Here is a 27,138-nt window from a genome sequence, read left to right as displayed (position 1 = left end):
CCACAATCCCTTGCAACGAAACCAGGACCAGAAGACGGAGAGCACCAGAGACAGACAGCGAATGGCAGCATACAGGAGACGCACATCGACCCACAGAGGAGCACCCTTACCCTGTCCCGACGCCATCCACCACACTCACCATGTCCCCCCCAAAAAATCCAAGCTTCACCGAAAGGGAGCTAAGGACTATGGTGGACGAGATCCTGAAGGTGGAGCCACAAATATTCGGGGCCAGGGTGCAGCACACACCAATCAAGCAGAAATTGGCGCTGTGGCAGACCATTGTCAACAGGGTGAATCCAGTGGGACACCATCCATGCACCAGGGACGACATCTGGAAGAGATGGAAAGACCTGCAGGGAAAGGTCAGGGCCATGGCATCTAGGCACCACATCGCAGTGCAGAAGACTGGGGGAGGTCCGTCACCAACACCAGCTGACTACACCGACTGGGAGGAGAAGGTCCTCGCCATCTTGCACCCAGAAGGACTCGCAGGACTCACAGGAGGAATGGACCTGGGTAAGTCACCTACAGTTACCCCATATACAACACATCAGCAATGCATGCACCACCCCACCCCACCCACACCCACCTGGACCTACACCCCACCCAGCCAGTACCCACCACATCCACCACCCTGCATTACCTACAACCCACTAACAGGCGCACATCACTCCTGCTGTGCACAGCCACCCACCTCTGCACATATCCACAATGGAACAATACCCCCCACCACAATGCAAACCCACCACTGGCGCTAAATGCTATGTCAGCCTCACAAAGGCACCCTGGAAGACCACTGAAATGAACACCAGCACAAAATAGCACAGTCCTGTACACCTCAAACCTACATGCATATGTAACAGACATGTGTATCTCCCCCAACATGCACTACCACCCATGCAACCCTAACGGACCGGAAAAGGAGTGCCACTGCCCTCCAGGGAGACAGAGGCACCTCACAAGACCTTGGCGAAGGATCCCTGGACACTGATGAGCAGGCAGGCCCCTCACACAGTCCTGGATTCTCACCATGCAGCAACCCCACCCAGGAAACCACTGTCACCCCTAACACCCAGTGAAGACCAGCAGGCCAAGGGAGGCCTACACACACCCAGGGCACAGACTGGTGGAACACAGCTACAGAGGCCACAGTATCCCACTCCCAACATGCAGGAAGGCAAGAGCCCCAGTACAAGTGGCACTTCCAGACCTGTGCAAGGGACACAGGCACAGGGGGCTAGGGCAAGTTCAAGTGTCCCAGTGGGCCGGGGGGGAGGCCATAGGATGGATGCAGCAGCCGAGGACATTATAGCAGTGGTATTGGGTACCTACCAAAATATCCAAGACAGGTTAGCACAGATTGTGTCCAAACTGGAGCAAAGTCAGAGGATGCAGCAGCAACAACACCAACAGGCCATGGAGCAGTGGAAAGTGCACAATGCCACAATGGCCACCATTGCTGGAGCACTGCTGCAGTTGGTCAAAAAACAGTCTGACACCCACACCGGACAAGAGGTCCCCACAACAGCCCTAGACAACCAGCATCTGATAACCCAAGCAGTAGAAACATCCCAGAAAATACTCTCCCAGGAAACCCAGGGGACAACCATGCCAACCCAAGAAGCTCAACAGCAGGTGCCCAAACGTACTCTTAGGCCAAGATATTGCACTGGAAACCCAGCTAAGAACAAGGTCCCCTCCACAACAATTGACTCACCCATTCACCAACAACACTTAGCTGAGTGCAATATGAAGTACAGTTCGACAAAATGGACCCATCTAAACCATCCAACAAGGCTGCCACCAAGTTGGTTGTGAGGACACCCAACCCTTATGACTCCCATCACTGTATATATCACAAATTCACTCAATTCTACCAATAAAACAAATTTCACACCTGTAACACTGTCCTCTGTCTTAAATTGTGAACAAAGTGGAGTATGGATGCAACTGGCAGAGAACAACTTTATTGTCAATTTGTGCTTGATGGTGGTACTGTGTGCCGAAATGGTGGCAAGGAGGGAATGCATATATTTTCTGTCAGTACCATGCAAAAGTGGTCCATGTATCGCATATCATGACCAATCCCCCCTACATGACAGAGCACACTGACAATATTAGTCACTAACCCCAATGACAGACTTAAGTCCCACACAGGTATTGGAAGTAGAGTTTTATCAGTTGGTTCCAGGAATGGACATCTTCCTCATCCACACCATCACTCTCCTCACCTCTCCGAGGTAGCTGATCAGGACCTATAGCATCCTCTACCTCCAAGAGGGGGATAGAATGTCGTTGTGCAGCATGCATTAGACCACCACTATTCTAAACACCTTATCAGGCCCATAGGCCAGGGAACCCCCAGAGATATGTAGACACCGGAATCTAGCCTTCAGGAGACCTATAGTACGCTCTATTACCCTCCTGGTATGTCCATGGGCCTCATTGTATTTCCTCTCTGCATCCGTCCTGGGATTCCTCTCTGGTGTCAGGAGCCAAAGCAAGTCGGATAGCCAGAATCACCTACAAAATGGTTCAATACAGACTCATCATTGTTATGTCCCTTAGTCAGACAGGTTGGTTTTCTGCAATGTGTCAGTTATTGACAGGCAAATTTACCTATGATCCACCCTCTGTCCTCTTGTAGTTGTTCCATCTTCTGTGGCACACTACTGTTCCTCAACACAAATGAATCATGGACTGAACCTGGAAACATGGCATTCACATGTGAAAAGTACTGATCTGCAGTACACACCAATTGGATGTTCATGGAGTGAAAGTTCTTCCTGTTTCTGTACACCTGTTCACTCACTCTTGGGGGGATGATGGGTTTGTGTGTGCCATCGATGGCACCTATGACATGGGGAATGTTTGCAAAGGCATAGAAGTCAGACTTGATGGCAGGGAGGTCAGTACTTTGGGGAAACCGCACATAGAATTGCAGATGTTGTACAATAGCATTCAGAAATCTTGTCAGTACCTGGCTGAACATTGGCTGTGAGAAACCACCACCCATGCCCACTGTCACTTGAAATGAGCGTGTGGCCAGGAGTGCGGAGAGCACCTGCACCTCAGTTGGAATGGCATGCTGATTACTATTTCCCAGAGTTAGTGCAGGATCCAGTAATGCACAAAGGTCCTGAATAATTGCAAGTGTGAGTCTGTAAGTGATTATGATCTGTTGCTCCACCATGGTCCCCATATCCACAAGTGGTCTGTACACCGATGGTGCCCTTCCTCACCACAAGGGTCGGTACCTACAAGGGGTTACAAAAAGGAGTGATGAAGACACATACATAAGCTCACTTCTCAACATTTCTGCGCTGCTTGTCCATTGTAGTGTCCCTACAATAACTGCTACCTGACAGATATACATGTACCTTCTAGGAGGGAACAGAGTAATTAATGTGTGCTACTATACAGAATGGATAGAGGGCTAAGTGCTTCAAGTGGCTAGTAGGCCCTGCATTGTGAGTAGTAGGAAATTCAAGATGCGTAGGTGATGGCAAAATGTCTGCCCACTGTAGATCTGCCCCTTCGTTGTGGAAGAGACCTCATACTGCTAGCGGTTGACGTCACAGCATAAGGCGGTGTTGACCACTGTTCGCACCCACATTGGCTAACATGGATGACAATGGGGAATCCTGGCGCATCATGATCGCCGCCGGCAGTGACGGTGCATACCGCCGCAGAACGTACGCGTGTTCGTCATTGTTTGATCACTTGACTCCCTTATCTCGTGCGGACAGGTACTCCACTCTGTGTACTGCTGTGGCCTGCCTCTGGCTATGGATGTGCCACGTGGTGCAGGTGAAAGGGCCCCAGCCTTCACCCAGGAAGAATTGGAGAAGCTAGTGGACGGGGTCCTGCCTCTGTATGGCAAACTCTACGGACGGCCACAAGTCCAGGTGAGTCTGGATTTGGAGGGCACTGTGTGTGTAATGGATGGTGTGGATTGGACATATGTGTGCTCCTCTGAGCCTGCATGGGCCATGGTGCATGGAATGCTGTGTGCGACTGTTCTGTATGTCTGAGAGTACTGTCGGTCCATTGTTGAACAATTTACCAGCTGTTCCTATCGTGCAAATGCCTGACCTCTGTGTTCCATTTCTGTGTCGCCCTTCTAGGTCAGCGCCCACCAGAAGAGGGCACATTGGCATGCCATCGCCAAGGAGGTGCGGATCCTGGGGGTCTACAACCGGTGGAGCACCCACTGTCGAAAGAGGTGGGAGGACCTGCGGTGCTGGGTGCGAAAGATCAGTGATGCCCAGCTGGAGAGGTCCTCCCAACGTGGAAGGGGTGCCCGTCAGGCACTGACCCCCCTCATGCGACGGATCCTGGCAGTGGCGTACCCAGATCTGGATGGGCGCTTGAAGGCTGCACAGCAGTCACAAGGGGGTGAGTACTCATTGACCATACATCAGTCTGGAAGGATGACTGGGTGTGCAATAGGGCTCATGCTGCTTAGAGTGGGGATTTGACTGGTGTCCATCTACTGTATGTTCCCCAAAGGGTGTAGGGGTGTCCCTGTCAGGTTTCACCTAGCTCAGCTCCAAAAGTATTTCAGGGGATGGGTGTAGAGCAGTATTCTGATCTGTAGTCAGGGGCATGGCCATGGGCATAGTGTACGGTGCTGCCTGTTGGGTGTGTTTGCTGGGTGGGTGTATGTCTGGCCATTCTGTTTCTGCATTCAGCTATTTACAAGCATCTCTCCTGTTTTGTCTCCCCATCCCTGTTCTCTTGTGTTGGTTTGGTACAGCATCAACATCAGGCGATGGAGCTGTGGCACCGGCAAGTGGGGGAGGCAGTGGCCCACGGATCGTCCGCGGCAGAGACAACGGACGCCCAGGGGACCAGTGGGTGGGAATACGAGGGGACTTCCACGGGGAGGCTTCTACCACAGGAGGTAGTGACTCTGAGACCTCTTCCAATGGGGGTCCCCCGGCAGTGGCAGACCCTTCGGCACACACCACTACCGTGAGATCTTCTGCCACCCCCCATACCATCACCGCCCTCCCTTCTGCTCCACACCGAGTTGCCCGTGCTCGCTCACCCAGAAAGGTGGGTGTCTCCTTCGCCCCAGGCACCTCCTCCCCTGCCCCAGTCAGCTCTGCTGCCCTCACAGACAAGGCTATTGACCTCCTAAGAAACATCTCTGTAGGGCAGACAACCATCATCAATGCCATCCAGGGGCTAGCATCAGAGGCGCAGCAGACTAATGCCTATCTGGATGGTATTCACAGTGCTGTGTCTGCCCTTCAGATAACTTTTCAGGCTCTGGCCTCCTCTCAGACGGCAGACTGTTTTCCTGGCCATTCCGTCCCCCCTCCAACCTCCTCTACCCCTTCCAGCACCCCACTCTCTTCACTCGTCCAAAGCACACAATCAGACCCGCTGACAGGCACATCAGCACACAAGAAGCACACTTCAAAACACAAGCACCACACCTCCCACCACAACCATTCACACAGCCAACAGGCACCAGCACACACAACAACGTCCACTTCCCCCAATGTGCCCACCTCTCTCGCCTCCCTGTCTGTCCCCTCTACATCCACACCCTCATGCACTGCACCTTCACTCACTGTTACTGCTCCTCTTCCTGCACTCACCACAATAGCAGACAGCCATACATGCACCCTATACAACACACCTGCACTCACCACCTCTACTGTAGTTCACACATGCAGCACACTCACCCGACTTGCAGACACCCACACAGCATACATCCACACTAGCTGCCTGTCTTCTCCCACTGTGTCCACCCCGACCTCCCAAGACACACAAACGCACCAAGACACCCACCCATCAGACATCCACCACACGACAGCATACTTAGCAGTCACCTGCACCCACTACACACACCCCTACACCCCATACATCCACTCCCTCTGCCTCCACTCCCACGCCCTCATCCACGCCAACCTCAATTGCTCCCAAGAAATGTTTCCTCTCATATATGTTGTAGATACATGTGTAGACATTAATGGGCATTATAGCTGGATCTTGGGTAGTAGACAATTGCGATTTGAAAAGTGTGTCTTGTCATGGACGTTTGTATTACTCATCATATATGTTGCTCTGTATATCATGACTAATGCTCCTATTTACTTGATTTCAGACATAAGTACCCTGGGAGAGGGAGGAAATGACAACCTCCAGTGCACTGTCCATTTCTAGGCCTTCAGACCATGGAAGAAAGGGATGTAATTAAGGAGTTTCTTCTGAATAGGCAAAATATATAAGAATTATGTCATCAGTTGGAGCCAGTTCTCAAACCTCAAAACACTAATCCAACATATATACCACCCATTGTAAGACTCATGGCAGTAATACACGTTCTGGCCAAAGGGTGCTTTCAATATACAGTGGCCACATCTGGTGGTATGTCACAACCTATGTTCAGCTGTGTTTTAAAAGATGTGCTATCAGCAATGATGAAACATATTGACAGCTATATCAGGTTCCCCTATCGTGAATATTTGGCCATGGTGAAGATTGACTTTTATGGTTTTGGTAACCGTCAACATGTGGTGGAAGCCATTGATGACACTCATATTGCATGTGTGCCACCACATGCCAGGGAATAAGTCTATCGAAACAGGAAGCACTTCCATTCTATCGACGTCTGAGTTGTCTGCTTGCCAGATTTATACATGTCAAACATATGTGCCTGGTTCCCAGGTTCAGCCCATGATTTCTTTGTGGAAAAGCACCCTAACACAGCTGATGTCGCAACTGCAACTGGAGAGGGCCTGGTTTGTTAGTAACATCTGTCCTAATTTTGTGTGTACAATGGCAAGTGCTATCATTGGTAAGTGTGTGACTCATTGAAGCACTAATGTTTCATTCCAAAACACGAAACTCAGCACATCCCAACCGTCCTTGGTTGTTAACACCGTTGAGGAATCCAACTATGCCAGGGGAAGTCTGCTTCAATGAGGCTAATTGAAGACTACGGCGGCCAGTAGAGTGCGCTTTTGGGTTCCTGAAGGCCAGATTTCACTGTCTGGACAAGACTGGGGAGCTCTCCTCTAAACCCCCGGAAGGGTGTGTCAAATTACATCACCCCATACATCCACTCCCTCTGCCTCCATTCCCACGCCTCTCCTGTGCTGACCTCTTCCAACCCACTGGCCCAACCCGTCTTGTCCCCAAACGTGCCCACCTCCTTGCCCTTACCGCTCCTTCCACATCACAGCCCACCCCGGTCCACCCTTCACATTCCTGTGCCCCTTCCCCAGAGAAGAAGAGGAGCCTAGGCCATCCAGCTCCACCCGAGCCAAGTAGCCCCCACCTCTTCAAAGGAGAAGCCCACCCCCTCCACCCTTCATAAGAAAGTCCAAGGCCCACCCCGTCGAAAATCCCTACCCCCACCACCCACTGCCTCCCTTCCGTGAGGCGCCTGGATCCCCATATGGTGCCCCGTTCTGTGGAGTACCCAGCACTTGTGGGAGTCAGGTGTGGCCCGTTGTGGCCCATGACAATTGGGATTTCACGGACTGGCCATTGGCCCTGTTTGCACTGTTTGGCTCAGTGAGCTTCTTATTAAAGTTTCTGTATGGCCTGTGTTTGGGCTGCAGTTATACCCTGGTGTTTGTTTTGATTTTTAATGGGTGTGGGGCTTTTGTATATACTATGGTCAAGTTCCATTAGCCTTTGGTCGGGCAAGTACTTCTTGGTGTGGGGTGTAGTGGGTGGGTATGTAACTGTGCCCTTTCCTACCTTGTGTCGTAGGTTGCGGTACTTACCGTCGTCGTCTTTGTCGGCGGTCTCGGTCGTGTAGGTATTTGGCAAGGAGCAGGGCTGGTATGATCTGCAGCTCTCTATCCATGGCTGCCGCTGCACGTTCTGTGGGACTCCGGTATGTGGTTCCTTATATTTCGTTTATTTCCGCCTGCCTTTGTGTGGCGGTGGTTCCCGCCCCGGAACTGGTGGTTCATTATTTGATAGGCGGGTTGGGCCTTTCCGACAGCCTGTGGGCGGACTCTGCCGGCGTCGGTGGGACTCCTCTCCTGGCAGTGGGTGGTTTGCGGGATATGTGTGTTTTGTTTGGATCATTATTTGGCGCTCCGGACCATTCCTCTGTTGGCGGTTTCTACCGCCACCACCAGCATAGCGGAATGGACTGCCATGCTTGTAATGAGGGCCAATGTGTCACACAACAGCAACTCCTCATCAATATCACACCCACAAATGTAAGTGGCACCCTTACATTGCTCACATGGTATGGCCTGTTGTGATATAAAAGATACATCTGTATGGATGTGTTATTGAAGTGAAAGACACCTTCTCTGCTGAATCTCTGTCATGAACTTCCAGAAATCACCCACATTTCAAGATAAAGTAAGGTAAATGGGATGCAAAATATTTAGAGTGAAAAACTAAGGTCACAATGTAAATAGTCCCTGCAGAATAGGTAAGCCTCTACCAGGAGGACGCCTGGAAGGCTAATGCCCTGAGCCACATTCCACTTTGCTCATGCCTCAAAACCACTATTGGCACCAGAACTGTGGCTTGATGTTTATCAGGGACAGCCAATAGTTTAACAAAGTGCCATGCATATGTGGGAAATGTGTAAGTGCAAGTCATGAAAGGAAATACAGCAGTAACGGCATGGGTCACACATTTAGATAAAGTAAAAACAAGGTACAATTATGAAAATGGACTCACGTCCATTAAAATGTATACAAGGGTATGACAATTGAAAACCCTGCACCCTGTGGACACACAAATCTCTAGCGTGCACGCATTAAACAAATGTCCAACCTACATCACAGGGAGAAAGGTTACCCAATAGAGGTTGACACTGGCCAAGCCAAGATGAAATACTTACCATATGAACAACCACCCAATGCAATGTCAGCCCTAATTGGATTATATCACACATATCCATCCATTGAACATTTCCCCTTGCTCTGGGTAACACCTGCACTGGTTCCAAGGTCAAATGATACCAACCACATCAAAGTGATCATCAATCAGGATGGAACAAACACAACTGTAGCCATACATCCGAAAGTATCCAAAAGTATTGGCAGGACCTAAGTGTATGAAACCTGCCAACTCATGTTCACTAGAAAAAATGAAGACGTAGGCAAGGCCAGTGGCCAGTCCAATTGTCCAAATGTGGTTCAGCACACTGCTGTCCCTCAACACTTGGCTCACAGAACACTGCCATGGGACCTCCCAAGAAAGGGGCGTCTGGTGGGTAGGCCAGGCACCTAAATTATATTGTTTGGAAGGGGTGGGGTCAGTTTTAGGATGGGGCTGGGTTAGGTTTTGAGAGGAGTGGGCCTAACTTTGGGAGGGTGTCCTTTTTTGGGGTTTCTTTGGGGTATGGCTGGGTTCAGTGGGGGATCACGGTCACAGGGAGGATTGGGATGTGGAAGGGATGGGTTAGGGTGTGGATGAAGTCCCTTTGGATTTGGAAGGGGGTGGTATTTTACAGGGTAAGTGCAAAGGCAAACATTAAACTTTCTTTTGGAAAATGGGCAGGGTGTCCAGGAGGAATTAGGGGTCAGGAGGATGAGCAAGTGGAAGTGTCAGGTGTGAGTGTGGGTGTTGTTGGTGCTGCTGTCTGTGTGTTTGAAGTATGATGTTTGTGTTTTGTAGTTGTGTGGGTGAGTGTGGACATTTGTATTTTTTTGCAGTGTGTGATGTGCATGTGCTGGGTATTCTGGGATTGGTGGATGTGTCTTTTGGTGTTGGTACGTTGTCTGGGGCTTAGGGGGAGTAGTAGATGTGTCTATTGGCATGGGTGTGTTGTTTAGGGTTATGGTGGGAGTGGTGCCTTGGTATTTGGGTGTGGGTACAGGGTCTGGAGGTATGAAGGGGTAGTGAATGAGGTGTGGATATGGTGTCTGGGGGTATAGTGGGGTGGTGGCTGTGTCTATGGGTGTAGGTATGGTGTCTAGGGATAAGGTGGGGTGGTAAGTGGTTGCTGCTTGTGTGTTTCATGCTCTTTCTGTTTAAGCATGTTGCTTGGGGCTGTTGAGGTGTGTGTGTGCTTGGGACGGGTCTGGGAATAGGGAAATTGGATGGGAAACAGGGACGTGGTAGGGTGGAAGGACCAGGTGAGAGAGGAGGCCAGAGCCTGAAAAGATCTCTGTAGGGCAGACATAGAACTGTGGTTGCCTTGTAGGTAGGCCAACATCTGTTGCCGTTGGCTTCCCTGCACCTGGATGGCATTCAGTAGTGCCGTCTGACTCACAGATATGTTTCTCAGGAGGTCAAAAGCCTCCTCACTCATGGCAGCAGGGGGAACAGGGGCAGGAGTGTAAGTGTCTGGAGCAAAGGAGACGGTTCCCTTCTTCGGTGAGTAGGCCCAGCCAACTGGGTGGGGAACAGCAGGTAGGGTAGAGATGGTAGTGGGGTGACAGACAAGGATGGTGTAGGAACTGGTCACGTATGTCCTGCCACCAGTATGGAGTGTCTACTGGAGCAGGACCAGGACAATAATGATGTGGAGCCTGTGTCCTCCGTGGCGTTTCCCTCAACCCCTGGGCCACTGGGTCCCTCCATGTCTGTAGTGCCATGATCAGAGGTGCAGTGGTCAGCTGCCTCCACACAGATGCCGAACCTGTCACCTCCGCTTGCCAGGGATGATGCTCAAATGACAAATACAAATAGGGTCATTGCATATGCAAGAACACAATTGACCTACTGCTTGGATCACAGAACATTACTATAATGTACAGTAGACCCCAGCTACAAGACTTACCAAAGTGGCTCCAATATTTGCGAGGCCATGCATGCTACATGAGTTGTAAATAATTGCTCACAGTAAAGTCATAATCAGAGACAACTCTAATTGCATTAATGAAGTTATGCAATCATAATACCCATGTACTAAGTAGGAGACCTTGTCACCATGAATGGTTTCTCTCTTGTAGCATCCCTCAGTAACCTGTTGTCGTCAAATAGTATGGCAATGCCAAATGTATTCCTACAGATTCCACACAAGGCCCTGCAATCAGCAAATATTTATATACCTAAAACCACATCATGATGAAATGATGGTCAACTAATACAGCTATGTTGCAGCAAGATGTACAGTACCAGAAGAAAGTGACATGGAAGAACTTATGCCACACAGTAGAAACATCTGAATGGTAACTTCCTGATATGTACATTGTCAAAAAAGTCTCATGAAAGTTGTACTAAAGTAGCTTCACTATATAACAAATAACGCACAGAAAAGCTCACTGAAGACAATCTAGTCAAAATGTCTGGGAGGTTTGTCCATAGCACAATAAATCAGGTAGGCCTAAGGAACTCACCAGTCTCAATTGGTACTTGTTAGAACACCATTCTAACATTGCATAACTAAAAGACAATAGTCTGTTGAACGTTATTGAGGCTCAGGGAATCTCCATTACCCGAAGAGCTGGTTTAATCTGTTTCAAAATGGGAAGGGACATCACTATACTTTGTTTCATGCAAGCACAAATTCCATTGTATTACTGAGCGTATACACTCACATTTGATTTCCACATTTCTGCAGATCTGCCTGGACCCCTGACATGGGTTAATTCTCAAACAATAGATAACAAGGCATGCTTGGGACGGTAATTAGTATAAACAATTCCCTCAAAAGCGTGAAGAGGGAAAGTACCTAACGCTGACACCTTCAGTTTGTTTGTATTTGTCACCTGATCTTGACGCCTTAGCGCTGTGGTACTGATAAGGAAAATCAAAACATGGGCCTTAGATAAAACAATGCAGCCATCTTAAAATAATTTTTTTAATGAATGCACGAAAACAGAGCGAACTAAGTAGGTTAAAAGTCACTAGGTGACTGAGGCACGAGTCTGCGAGCCAACGGCTAAGCTAACTCCTGTATTCCTATTAAAACAAACTAGGATTCACCACAACTCCCTGATGCATGTCAACAGTCAATTAATGAACCTTCACCAATAAACATGTGCAAATCACTTAGCGTAATAATTCCACATCAATGGCATGGGGATGTATATTGTGAGTAATTACTGTAGGTCTACCTGTCATGTTGTTCGTTGCTTGAGCAATTGGACATAACTAATGACATTGAACAATGGATTAGGGTCTGTGTGACCCACCAACAAATGTTGTCACACTGCTGGCTGTGGTAACACATGAACCATGTACCCCTCAAATATAACTATTTTCCAATACATTTTTGCATGCACTCACACATGGTGGAAGCAGACATTATACTATGAAGATGGGTTGATCATGTGTGAAACAGTTGTGTAAATGATACTACAAATGTGAAAGGTAGACATGCCACAAGGAGTTTACCCTGTGCATCAATTGCATTGCCACAGTAACTCTACCCCAGCCTGGGCTTTGGTCCATAATGGGAAAAACCTTTGACAGGCCTTGCTCTTTGTAGGATGAGCATACTGAAGCAAAATGAACATCACATTGCCATCTCTTCAATACGTACCGGTACCTCTTGTGGCCATCCTATATGTGAACTCAAGGTTGTGTGGCATACAGTCCACAAGAGTAACTGAGTTCATAATCATAGGACACAAGGTATTCATGAATACATAATGCCTTATACTAAAGTATCTTTCCACTCCCATTAACGTGACCAGATCTTTATTTTCTTATCCTCATTTAACTTACTCGCTCCCACTTCCAGTCTTGAAATGACCATCAAAGCGTTGAGCCAGTCTATGTAGGAAGGAGTGGAGGAGACCATCCACTTACTGCAGATTTCCCTCTTAGGCAAGAGTATAGCATAGAACAATATTTTTCTATCATCATTCTTAATTGGTTCATCCCCTTCCAGTACCAAAACAATTACTAAAGACAAAGTTGGGTAGATATTTTGCCGAATAATAGCTGAAAGAGATATACATACTTCCCTCCAAAAAGGAAACACCCTTGGACAGTCCAAAAACATATGGATATCCGAAGCACGTGACAAACCACATTTTGCACACAACACGTCCTCACCTCCCCTCATCTTGGAAAGCCTATCGGGGAGAAGAAAGCCCTATGCAGCGTAAAAAGTTGGTTCCTCCTCAATGAAGCCGGTTTAACAATTTTAAATATCCCTCGCATCGACATTTCCCACCATACCTGCACCTGCCCAAGAGGGAACTCTTACCCCCAAAGATCGACTGGTAATCTAAAACCACCCTCTAAGACATCCAACATTCCCCAATACCATTTCGAAACATTTTGTACTTGTTCGTGATTCCTTACCAAACTATCTTCTAGATGATTTGCATGGCCTAAAGTGCGAACGGGCTCGCAAGACCAATTCCTTGTTTGGACATATTTCAGCCTTGAAAGTGACCCCTCTGTTATTACCGTAAGCTCATCCCAAGACAACAAGGCTCCCGCATTAATCAGATCCCCCCACACTTCAACTCCTGCCCTCTTAAGAGGCTGAGCCAATACATCTGTTAAACATTCAGGAGTACCTGGGGAATCCCAAACCGGAGCGCCTAGGCTATAGTATGGAACCTTCGCCACTCGACGCCCCTCAAACCCAACTTTAGCAGCCTTTTTGTAATATTTTCAATTTCACTTTCTTGAAAAATTTGGGATCCCCAAACATATATAAGAAATGCCTTGCGCCCCCTTTTTCAGTAGACACCATACAATTGAACACTCTACCCACTACTGACAGATCTGGAGAGGCAAACAACATCCTAATATTCTTCAGATGGAAAACCAACGCATAGTACTGATAATATGGGAGAGTCAAACCCCCCTTCTCTCTTTTTCTACACAGTTTCTTCCAAGCTATCCTAGGGCCCTTATGTGCCCATGTAAAGGAGGTTATTTTCTGTTGACACAGAGCCAATAATTTTTTATCCATAAGTAAACAAATAGAATTAAAGAAAAAATTCAATTTAGGCAATGTTATCATTTTAATCAGATTCACCATCCCAATAACTGTGAGCGGCAGATGTAACCAACCAAGCATTAACTTATTGCATTCTGTTGAAACCGACCTAATGTTTACTACAGGTATTTGTTTCAAATCGTGAACGATTGACAATCCTAAATACCTCATACAAATCGTAGTACGCCAATTTGCACTCTTCATATTCCAGACCATTATTTTGGTCTTATCTGAATTAATACAACAGCTTGAAATCTTCCCAAATTCTTCCGTAATAGCCAACAAAACAGGCATTGTTGTCAGTAAATCAGAAGTATAGATAAGAAGATCATCAGCAAACTGAGCTACTTTCTTCACCCAACCCCTTGCTCCTGAATGGGGAAATTCTCAAAACCTGCCTAATTCTCCTAGCCAATGGTTCTATGTACAAGTTAAATAACAAAGGAGAGAGAGGACAACCCTGCCTGGTACTCCTAGTGATCTTAAAAGAATCAGTTACCCTACCATTAACCAACAGCCTAGCCTTGGGTGCCTGAAATATAGATCGAATTAAAGAACAAAATTTATGCCCCAAATTACAATGATCAAGGACCCTATATAGATATTTCCAATTCACTCTATCAAAAGCTTTCTTTGCATCCACCTTTATAACTGCCAAGGGGTCCTGGAAAGTGGTAGCTAAGTCAATGGCCCCCATAAAATTAAATGTCTGCTCATATAAAAATCTATTTCTGATAAATCCCCTCTGATCCGGATGACCCAAATTGCTGACAACCATACTTAACCTGTTCGCCAATCTCTTAGCAAAGAGCTTATAATCACTATTAAACAAAGAAATAGGTCTCTAAGAATCACACTTCAATGAAGATTTACCAGGCTTTAAAATAAGCGAAATAGTAGCCTCATGGCTCCACCCTCAAAAATCTCTGAAAATAATTGCAAGGGAAAAGGGATTATAGAATCCCCGAACACTTTGTTAAAACTCAACCGGAATTCCATCTGGGCCTGGGGCCTTGCCACTTTTACTTTCTTTTAACACTGCTCTTATCTCCCCCTCCGTGATAGGTCTGGACAAATCATTCTGTTTACTCTGTGACAGGCGGGCGGGCATATCATTTCCCAATCATTCCCCAATCATCTCCTCACTTACCTCCCTCTCCTCCGTGTAAAGTTCTGAAAAGAATTTATAGAACACCTTCCCCATGGCCACTGAAGATGTAACACTAGCCCCTGACTGAGTATCCACCAGTTCCTTACCCATATTACGCCTGTGACCCTTTTTACACTTCCAAGCTAGTAATTTCCACATGTTTTCTTCATATTCAAAATGAATTTGCTCTCTTGCCTCCCATCGCTTAGCAATCCTAGCTTGTAAAACAGATTCCAACTGTAATTTTAACTGGGAAATCTTATTTTTCAAGTATGTCTCATCTCCACCCCTATTGTAGTAAATATTATGTAACGCTATTTGTTGTTCTAAAGATTTCACTTCTTCTCTATATTTCATGTTCCTATAACTCACAAGACTTGTGACTTTTCCCCTTCCCACTGCCTTGAAAGTATCCCATACTACCGCTCCTGATGCTGACCCTTGATTCACTCTAAATAAATTCCTCAACCTCCTTCCGAAGAGTAAAAATGACCTCCTCCTCCATTAAAAGGGTCTGATCAAAAGTCCATCTCACCCCACCTGCCTCAGGGGGGGCAACTCAAAATTAACATCACTGCAGCGTGGGTCGATAAATTGGGGGTGAGTAAACTATGGTCTCTACCAAATCACAAATAGTGTGGTCCACTAAAAAATTATCGATCCATGATGCATGACCATATGTTTGCCCTGCTTTCTGCCTCCACAAATCACACAAACTAAAATCCTTCATCATTAATTTTAGATATTGCTGAGACTTTGGAGTACCCACTGACCTAGCTTTTGCTGATCTGTCAAGCCTATTGTCAAGAGTCACTTTAAAGTCACCCATCATAATAACTGGATCTGAGAAACTCAAAAGATGAGAAAAAAACATTCTAAGAGGTCCTGGATCATCGCAGTTGGGACCATAGTATCCTACCAATGTAAATGCCCTAACCCCCAACTGCAATCTAAGTATAATCCATCTTCCTAACTTATCCGTTAACACCTTGGATAGAATGACATTCAACTGATGCTTAACTAGAATTGCCACTCCCTTCGTGTTAAGATTGTGCACGGTAGTAGCAAAGTCCCCTATCCATCTCTGTGTTCTAAACAGAGTTACGCTTTCACCTTTAGTTAAGTGTGTTTCCTGTAGAACTATAATATGGGCTGGAGAATCCCTAAGAAATTGCAGAACTCTCCTCACCCTAGCTCTCACACGCAACCCATTAACATTCCATTACATCAGTTTTACCAGTCCCTTCCTGCCTCCCTGGGCCCCCTGGCTCTTATCCAGGTGAAAATAAATCTGAGGTGTATGAGGTAAAAAAAAAAAATCCTGCATGCCTCCCCCTTAGTGCACCCCAAAAAACCCCTGTCGTGCCCTTCCCCACCCTCCCTCGGAGAACCCCCACCACTATTGATAGACCCATAGGCCCAATTGTTAGAAACGCAATGAGCTCCCCGGCTTCCTTAAACCATATTCCTCTTCCTTATAGTTTCTAGAAGATCATCCGCCGCAGCTGAATCTCTGATGTTATACATTTTGTTATTAAACATCATGCGCAAGTTAGCTGGAAATTTTAATCAGGCTACCGCACCCAGATTTTTAAATTCCTCCAAACGTTTTCCTAGCTCCCTTTGCCTGTTCAATGTTAGGCAGATGTAGACGGGCTTGATGTAGTTTCACCACAGAAAGGGGTAGATGGTGGTGCAAAAGCCCTGCTCAGGGTTGTATGGATGTCCAGCAGCATCCCTGTTAATGTGCCCATATTGGAGGTGTGAGCCTCCATCTGTTGGTACATGATTTCTTGGAGTTCGGTAAGTACCTGGCCCAAAACGCCTTGGGACTCCTGATAGACCCCCAAGACTTGGATGATGGTGCCCTGGTCGTATGTGTCCCCAGTGTTCTCACTCTGCTGACCAACAGCATCCCTCCCATGGACCCTAGCCCCATGAGCCTATGCCCTTGGCCCGGGGGGCCCTCTCCAACTGGGTCCCGGTCCCTCTGTGTCAGGGATGGTGACTTGCATTTCAGAATCCAAAACTGGGGGCACAAGATTCTACTAACTGTGCTAGGTACAGAGGTTGGGGGTATGTTGTTGGCTGAGATGTTGTAGCAGCTGGGGTGGGAGGTGGGGTGGGAGGTGTTTGTGTGGGCACTGTGAGGCTCACTGTTACCATCTGACCAGGCTGACCAAATGTGCCAGGTCTGTCATCCACGTCCACATGTCCAGGAATCTTGTCATCCCTGAGGGCTTCACCCTGGGGTGGGTTGGGAGTCTGCTTGTTGAACAATGTCTGCACAGGTGCTGTGCCAGTTCGACGTGTTGGGAAATACAATAGATTTTTATTGGTTGCAGTGTGGAATCTACATATAAATGATTTATGTCACAGTAAGTAGAAACCTAGGAAAATATTAATAGGTAGGGTTTCCTATTGTGATATATTTCCATGGCATTGAAGTTGTTGTCAAGACATTTGTGGAGGTTGCAAAAACTATTAGAAATGAGCAGCTCATTATATGTGCTGCTAAGTTCTATCTTGACATTTAACAGACAGTTAAGCCAACAGAGTGGAGAAGTAGCATGTTTATTAGACCATTCCAAGGTCTACTTGTGTAAGATACAGGCAAACACATAACTTGGCGCATATGTAGCAGTACACATCACCTGAGCAGTGCAGAGGCAATGAGTTTCCTGCAACTTACAATTGGCTGAAGCAGCTTAATGCCTTACAAGTAGTTGAAAGTAAAGTGCCATTTGTGGCATCAATAGTTTAATTTGCGGATACCACAACAATATCAAGCTAAGTAGGAAGACACATCCTGAGTTAACAATGATATGTAGATTGCTCAGTACATGATGAGTCAACAACAGTTGTGACAGGGTAAACAAAAAAGCACAATGGCCTCTTGTTTTGAGTTACACAAACAGCGCCCCATGGTAGTTGTGGTCATGTCACTTTCAACTTCACAACAATACACAGATGGTAAACATCATGATGAGTGATCATCAGTTGTGACATGGCAATCAAGTGAATATGGACTAGAGCCCAATGGTCTCTTGTTTTGTGTTATAGAAACCGGACCTCGTGGTAGTTGTAGTCAAGTAACTTTCTAACTACCAACATACACAATGGGTAAAATCCATGATCAGTGACATGGCAAACAAGGGTATTTGGACAATGGCAATGGCCTCTTGTTTTGAATCACAGAAACACAGCCTCATGGTAGTTGTAGTCATGTCACTCTCTCTGCTTCTCAACACTTGACACATGTTTATTTGTACATACCTGTTGCTACACTGCAGTTAGGTTGGACCATACATTTACATGCTGACAAATACCATGGGTTCTGGGATGACTGTTTGATATTAAAACACTTACAGACCACATTTCAACATATGGCATGTAATGGAGATTGATACATGTGATGTTATATACAACAGTACACATTGACAATCTACTGTTTCTGATACTTTGGGTATTGCTTTTGAAAGTAGATGAACAACACAATGTCAAAAGCTGAGATGTGAGCATTGGAGTTTTGTGACAGTTTTTGTGGTGTAACTTACCAGACTCTGCTCCCCAAGCTATTCCTGTCAAGGTCTCAGGATGCAGGATGGCCAAGACCTTCTCTTCCCAGGGAAAGAGTCGTAATGGGGTGCTGGGAGGGCCACCACCAGTCTTCTGGGACTCCATGTGTTGCATGGAGGCCAGGGAATGCACCTTCCCCCTCAGGTCATTCTACCTCTTTCTAATATCCTCCTTGGTGCGTAAGGTGGTGTCTGCAGCATTCACGCTGTTAACTATGCTTTGCTACATTTCCATTTCACTACTGAGAGAAGTATGTTGGACTTGGGCTCCAAACAGTTTTGCCTCTAGTCTTATGATTTCATCCACCATGACTCTCAACTCATCCTCCAAAAAACGTGGATTTTTGGGACGTGACATGACTGTAACCAAAAGAAGGTGACAGTGATTAACTAAACAAGTGATAATGAGAAAATAATTAGAAGAAAGGTGTAAAAGTTATTAAATGGCATGGGGAAAGGGCTGCCCTATGTACAAAAAAAACTGATGTGTTGTCTTTGTCGTGCTGTGCAGCAGTGTAGAGGCAAAAGATCATGGACTGGGCTGGAATGTGTTTTAATAGTGCAATTTGCAGGTGTTTTTGCTTGGCCAATTGATTTTAGTTGTGTTATTTTTTAATCTATCCAATGGGCCATTTTCTGGTGCTTTGGCGAGAGTGTACTGTGATGGCTGAACACTGTCAGCTAACCCCCACAAGGGAGCCACATTTGTAATGTGCTCAGTGGTTGGCCATGGCCATAATGGCGTTGGAGTACACGCCGACAACTTTGCAGCCTGCCGCACTGATGGCAGGCAGCAATATGTAGACGGTGGTTCAACCTGCATACATCGTAATATGCCATGCGGGAGACTACAGACGCAGTGGTCCGACTGCTAAACTCGTAATCGTGCCCTAAATCAGGGAAGGTTTTGGACACTAAAAAGTAACAATTACTATTCCCACTTCAATATAAACTCAAAGGTGTTGGACACTAAAGAGGCAACATTTCCTATTCCCACTCAATACAAACTAACTCAGGGAAGGTGTTGGACACTAAAGGGATAACAATTACAAATGCCACTCAAATATAACTTATCTCAGGGAAGGTTTTGGATACTAAAAGTGTTCAATTTACTATTCCCACTCTAATATAAACAAACTCAGGGAAGGTGTTGGACACTAAGGTGGTCAAAACACTGACTGCCAGCGTCCCCGGATCCCTGCCGGCCAAAATAAAGAACCTTTCTGTGGGCCGGCGGGCGTAAACATTGTTTCCGCCCGCCGGCCCACAGAAATGCCTGGCCGTGACATTGACATGGAGCCGCTGCCAATGCCTCTGTGCGGTGGGTGCCACTGCACCCGTCGTGCAGATCACTGCCCGAAAATCAGGCAGTGACCTGCGCGATGGGGCATTGCAGGGGCCACAGGGGGGCCCATGCACTGTCCATGCACTTGGCATGTGCATGGTTCCACCTGTCCAGCACCCTCCCAATGCTCACTGTCTGCTGTGAGACAGTGAGCATTGCGAGGTTGCTGGCGCACTCTACAGGTGACAGAATTGCCGCTAGATCCATTACGAGCCAGTGACAATGCTGCTGCCACTTTCCTGCTGGGCTGATGGAGGGAAACCATGGTTTCCGCTAGTCAGCCCAGCGGGAAAGTCGTAATGGGCCCACCAGGAAGGTAGCCAGTAAGGCGGCAACCTCCCTGTCAGAAGTTTGGATGGGATGACCCATCCGCTGAACTCGTAATCAGGCCCTAAAAGGGTTCAATTTACTATTCCCACTCAATACAAACTAACTCAGTGAAGGTGTTGGACACTAAAGGAGCAACATTTACTATTCCCTCTTCAATATAAAGTAACTCAGGGAAGGTGTTGGAGACTAGAGGGGTAACAATGAAACATCCCAAACTACTACAGAGTAACTGAGGAAACGTACTGTGAACTGAAAATATAAAATGTACTATTAGCACCACAATGTGAACAAACATGTAATAAAATATTTTTAAAAAACACTTAATTATTCCACATAAAAACAACCATCCTTAACTAAAACATATTTTTTTACAAACACGATTAAATACATTTTATAGCAGTTTATAAAAAAACTATATTTTTTAACACGCTTCAATATTTTCACAGATTATGTAAATAAAATAATACATAGCTTATTAAAAAATGAAAATAATATTGTTTTGAAAAACAATGCAATTTTTATTTCAACGTAAAAAAAGTCAACAACTTAGAACATTTTTTAGAAAACATAGTTTATTTTATTTAAAAAAAAATACTATTTTTCCAATACAACTTTCTAATATTTTAAACAATTGGTAAATCTTGAACACAACTATGAATTATTTTAAATTGTTTAAGAATTTAAAGTTTATTTGCTCATTTTTTTTCATTCTTAAACTTTTTCCAAATTATGTGAATACATTTTTAAAATTTGTATTTAAAAACATAGCATTCTTTAAAATGCCAATATACTTATTGTTTAAAAAAGATAAAAAAAATGTGAGATCCAAATCCCCACACCCTTATCCCCTATAAACCCAATATCCTGCTACAAAAATATATATTTCTACAAATTAAAAAGTGTTACAATTTCAATTATGAAAAAAATTCTTAGAAGTACATAATATTGAAAAATTGCATATATGTATCTTCATGTTGTGTGTTGTTTGTCCTCTGTAAAGTTTGTTAGCTGGGCAGGTTATTCTATATACTACATTACGACTTTTGCAATTTATTGCATGCCTGGCTGCCCTAGGCCAGAACTTCCCTGCGCATCCCATAGATTGGGTGCCAGCATGGAATAACTGTCTTCTGTCTTGCTTCCTGAAAATGAGGAATTACTGTGTTAGACCTGGCATCCCTGACGTAGTCTCCCCTGTCTTTTTTGCCTCTGCTTCCCATTTTCTGGCTGTGTTCTTGACTTTGTGTTTGCTATTTTTAGCACACTGGGCACTTTACCACTGCTGGGCAGTGCTAAAGTGCAAGTGCTCCCTGTGCATTGCATGTGTAATTGTTTTTCCATGACTGGCAGATTTGATGTACTAGTATGTCCCTAGTAAAGTGCACTAGAAGTGCCCAGGGCCTGTAACTCAAATGCTACTAGTGGGTCTGCAGCACTGGTTGTGCCACCCACATGACCAGCCCTGTAAACATGGCTCAGACCTGCCACTGCAGTGTTTCTGTGTGCAGTTTTAAACTGCCAGTTCTACCTGGCATGTGTGCTCACTTGCCAGGCCTGAAGCTTCCCTTTTTAGACATGTAAGGCTCCTCTAAGGTAGGCCCTAGTTAACGCTATGGCAGGGTGCAGTGTATGTTAAAGGTGAGACAGGTAGTGATGTCTTAACAGTAAAATATTACCCAATTTGGTTGTCACTGTTGCAAGGCCTATCCCTCTCATAGGTTAACATGAGGGCTGCCTTTAAATAACTTTTAAGTCTAGTTTCTCTTTGGGAGCAGAGGTGTCGCGTGGGCTCTCATTATCCTAAATGAGACTACTGGATTTCTAGGCAGCAGGATCGATCACGGTGTGGGGGACTGAGTCGGACCCACGTGTAAGGAACTCTGTCACCCTAAATCCAGTTTTTGCTCCGGCTAACTAGCAGTGCCTCATTTCTCCCAAGGGGAAGAGATGACTGGGCAGCCGAGCGCATGACATCTTTGGAACTTCTCAGGGAAGTCGTGGTCACTCAGATCCAAACCAACTCTCTCATTTACAGTATGATCTCATATGCAAATGACAAAGGCAGTATAAGTTGTGTATAATGTTTTAATAAAACTACTGCATTTTAGATAATAAGGCGTGAGCCGCAATAACCAGAACCATACAACACAGTAGGATTGAAATAGTCACCAGGAGAGTAAAACATAAGAACAAAGCTATCATGGTGTCTAATAGTTTCTACTCTCCCTCTGCTTGGTCTATTTCGAGCACAGCATGTTAAGCTTCTAACTTGTCTTTCTGAATCCCTGGGGAGGCATCAGCCCTCATACCTGAGCAAAGGCCTGGGATCTTGGTTCAGCATCTGCAACGAGGCAGTCAGCGTCTAGTTGTGGTTCCCTGGTCGGAATCTCCCTCTGCGTGTATTGGAACAAGGAAGTGTTTTTATAACTAACATGTCAGCGTGATCACAAAATGTCCCTACGCAGAAATGCCAAAGACTAAACTCCTACCACGTCTATCGGCAATGTACCAGACTGTATCCTTGACTAAAGCACAGAGTGAACAGGAATGTGTTATGGAGAACTCCAGTGCTGAAGTAGGCTAAACAGTGTGATATGAATAAAAAACAAGACAGTAGAACTGGCTATTTGAAAAATAACAGTACAAAGCCTAATAAAAAGCATTTAGAACAAAGTGCACAGAGGCTCTAAGCTGCAAGCAAATGAATAAAATACACCCAGGCCAAAGTGCACAAAGGCCTAAAGCCTGAAGCTAATGCGCAAAAGATACGTAAAACCAACCACACTACAGAGGGAGCTATAGTTTTTGGTGTCTCTGAACTCACAATTTAAAAATACAACTTTGGTAAAGTTGTTTTTCCATTTGTCAGTTTTAGGAAGACAACATTTTCTTCATTAAACCATTCTGTGACCCTGACTGCTTGTGTATTCCCTGTCTGGGACAGACCGACAGTTGGGCTGTTTGTGAATCTCCACTAGACAGTGACATGAAGGGAGCTGGGGTGTAGCCTACATATCCTGATGGACCACCTGGGCTAGAGTGGAGGTAGGAGTGGTGACTTACACATGAAAGGGCTGTGTCTACCCTCACACAATGCAGTCTCCAACCCCCTGGTGTAAGCCTGGAACCTGGCTTGGGCAAGGCAAGATCTTGTGAACAACAGAGTCTTTCCTTTGAAGTTTGCTTACTTCAGAGGCAGAAGGGGTATAAGTAGTGGACCCAAAACCCCAGATTTATAGATTACTTCTGGAACCAAGAGGAATCTCTGGCAAGGAGAAGAGCTGAAGAGCTGGAGGAGGAGTACTACCCCTTTCTCTGTAACTGTGCTTTACTGGGTTGGCCTGCAGTTGCTGTTTCTGCCTGAAAGAGGACAAAGACTGGACCTTGTTGTATAATGGTGCTTGTGAAGTGTCTCCAAAGGCTTGATCTGAGCATGCCTCCTGTTTTGAAGTCTCAGGGCCATGAAAACTTCCTCTGTCAGCACTTGGACTCCCTGCTGAGACTCCTGCCCTGCTACGTGGTACCCTATCCAGTCCCTAGGCCTTGAAAGGTGAATCTGGTAGAACAAGGACTGAAATCTACGTACACGAAGCCATGCAGGAAAAATGTTGATGCATCACCTACAATGCGGCTGTAAAAATGACGCACCAACTGCCTTGTGGGTGAAACTGACGCACCACCTGCATCGCAGTTGAAAAAATGACACAACACCCGCTTGGGGCTACGGAAAATGACGCAAACCCCATGCAGCGCGGTTTTCCATCACAGTGTGGCCAGATTTCGCACGCATCATCGCTGGATGTCAAAAATAATAGTGAACCTGTGTGAACACTGAAAGTTTACTAATAACTATTTGTGTATTTTGAATTATGAATCTGTACAGAATTTGACTTAATATAGAAAATAATGTGAAACTTGGAAAATGTATCCAGTTGAGTGGCCGCCAGTAACCACGAAGTGCCCTTATTAAATTGCTTATTAATATAAATTTGATGTGCTCATGTTTAGATTAATGTAGTAGTGTGTTATATTAATGTTAGCGAGGTTTGGGCCTAGTTTACACAGCCTCATGTTAAGCTGCACTGTTCGAACAATGCTGAGAGAAATGTACGCTTGAAGAAATTAATGCATGCATTGTTTTCCACTGCGTTGACCAAATGCTAGCAGAGATATCTTAACGCTTTTCCCATGAGAACTGCTTGCTGTAATATTTTATAATAGTAGGAGCAACATTGTATAGTTTAGTAAGTGAGAATGCAGTGTTCCAAGGGACTGACAATGAATGCACTGACTGGAACATGGATGGATACAAAATTGATACATGACGAGCCTGACGGAGTGAACAGGAGAAGAGGAGCCAATCATCGACATGGGAAAGGTGCTTTAGTTATATCTCAGATTTATGCTCATTTGTTATTGGACTAAATGTGAACGTCCGATTCTTTGACCAATGGCAATGTAGGAAGTCTTTTAGATGATTTTAACTTAGCCCGACTGCATAGAGAAGGAGGAGAGAAGGCATGTTGATTATTCTTTCCTTCCATGCTCATTCTCATTTCCATTTTCCAACTATGAGGTGTGTTCGCCTTTGATTCTCCAAATTATAAAATTCTATCTTTACCTTTATTTTGTAAACTTCTGATGCTGAATTCTGATCCCTTAGACCTTGCTTTTCTTATGGTTTGGAGAGCTTTGAGACCCTTTTGTGAACCATTTCCCTTTCACAGCCCAATGCTGATGCTGACCTAACTGATGTCCAACTGACAAAGATAATCGCAGCTTGCTGATCCATACTGAGGAGAGGTATAAAAATTGCTAATGTTCTTGTAATTTTGTTTTTTGTTTCTAGGTACCAACCGCTAATTTTGTTAAGAGTCCTAAATTATTTTCGCATGAAGCCCAACATGCTAATGCTAATTCAATGGTTAGTAAGGGAAGTCCTGAAATGTTAACAGATTGCATTTAACTAATAATTGACATTGCTTAGTTGTTGAACTTAGATGTATGTTATTTCTATTGTGCAGTTGTTCTTGCTATTGATTTGTACTGTAACTCTTGAATGTGTAATAGTCCAAGCACTAGTTAAACTGAGATTATTTAGACGATTTGGTCAACCAGTGCTGTTCTTATAAGTGTATCAGATTGTGTTGAGATTGATTTATGTGATATTAGCATTCTTAATATAGGGATATAAATATTCTAACTTTTACATAAAGGTGTGGTTAATCATGGCCAAAGAGGCCATGGTACTTGAGATTATTGACTCCCAAGATTATTGATGTTGCTGATGGACATTTGTTGATGAATTGTATTGAAATTGAGTCTTATGGTGGGACTTACTTTAAGCACAGACAAAAGGTTCATCGAACCTCTAACGCGTCCCCTCATAAATTAAAGATAAGAAGCCAAATAAGGTCAGCTGCGCTCACAGAAATGGTAGCAGAGTAGGATGGTTAGTCTCCATAAGAGCCCATCATAAAGTCATATTTATTCACCCACTAGAAACTCTTAAGGAGGCAGAGTAGCCTCCTCATGAGCCCATCATAAGGTCCCTTGCATGGTTTGTCTCCTTAAGTGGCAATCATAAAGTTTAAAGATAGGTAGAAGAGTAGGAGGGTTATGTCTCTTTAAGAGGTCACTTAGAAATATAGCAGAGCAGGAAGATTAGTCTTTCAAATAGCCTGTCATGAGATCCTTCTGTTTTCCAGGAATGGCAGTAGAGCAGGAGAGTTTCCACATGGGGATGTTTTAGTAGGAGACCATCATAAAAGAAAGGTTACTTCTTTGGCTCTCTATTAATGTTAGCAGGGTAGAGGAGTTGGATGAATAGTTCCCCTAGGAGATCAAGTATAATTCACAGATTTGGTAAGAGAAATTGGTAAAGGTAAGAATTTCAGATTTGATGGCACAAATTGGAGAGAAAATGTGTCCATAAAAATGCTACAGTGAGTTTCCCGAAACCTTGGAGCTTGCTAATGCTTGTTTGAGGATGTTCTTAGCATTGTAGTGACAGTGTGAATGGAATAGGTTTGGCGCTTGCACAGCTTAAGCAAATCACAGGTGAATGATAAGAATGATAACTCCCACAAGACCAATGTTTGATGGAACAGGTCCGTTAACTGATTTAAGTGTTTCAGGACTCCTCTAAATAATGAGGTGAGATCATACATAGGTCCAAATCCAAGCATGGTGACACCAGAAACCCCAAACTTAATGTTACAGCAAGTGGCAGGTGTGAGTCACAACAATGTTACATTACAAGGTTTGATAGCTCAGCAGTTAACTGAATGGTTAGAGAGGTTGAGTAGCACTCAAGAAGATCCTAGCAGAAGAAGTGCCCTGAATTTGACCTGATTTAGACTAGAGACAGAAGACCTAATTGAGGGTACAGTGGGATTAGACAGGATTGACAGATTCAGAGAAGATGAGCTGCATTACTTGTGCAAGCTGCTCACTAACAAAGCAGCAATCGTACATCAGAAATTAGCAGACCTAACAGAGAAATATGACATAGAGGTTGAGGAAACAAAACACTAGAAGAGCAGCTACAGGTTATATTTCAATTCAAAGGATTTTGAGAACATGAGAATCCCAGGAATGAAAATTCACCTAAGGGAATTAATCCAGAGCATTCAAACATGGGGAGCATTAGACAAATGGGAAGGCAGATGGGTGAAGAAAAGAGACAGGAAGAAAAGAGATTCTGTGAATCTTACTGCAAATGTACAGCAAGTTGAGTACCCAGTGAAAATATTGCCAATGCGAAAAATTCCAGGAGGGAATTTTGTCCATGTCCCTTGGAGCAGAAGTGACATTCTATCAGTTACAAATGATTACCCCAGGTTGAGAGAGAAGCCAGTAGAAAGTTAACAGCAGACAGACA

This window comes from Pleurodeles waltl, chromosome 6, assembly GCF_031143425.1.
Source record: "Pleurodeles waltl isolate 20211129_DDA chromosome 6, aPleWal1.hap1.20221129, whole genome shotgun sequence".
NCBI lineage: Eukaryota > Metazoa > Chordata > Amphibia > Caudata > Salamandridae > Pleurodeles > Pleurodeles waltl.
The sequence above is the reverse complement of the archived record's forward strand: the minus strand, read 5'-3'. Positions refer to the sequence as shown.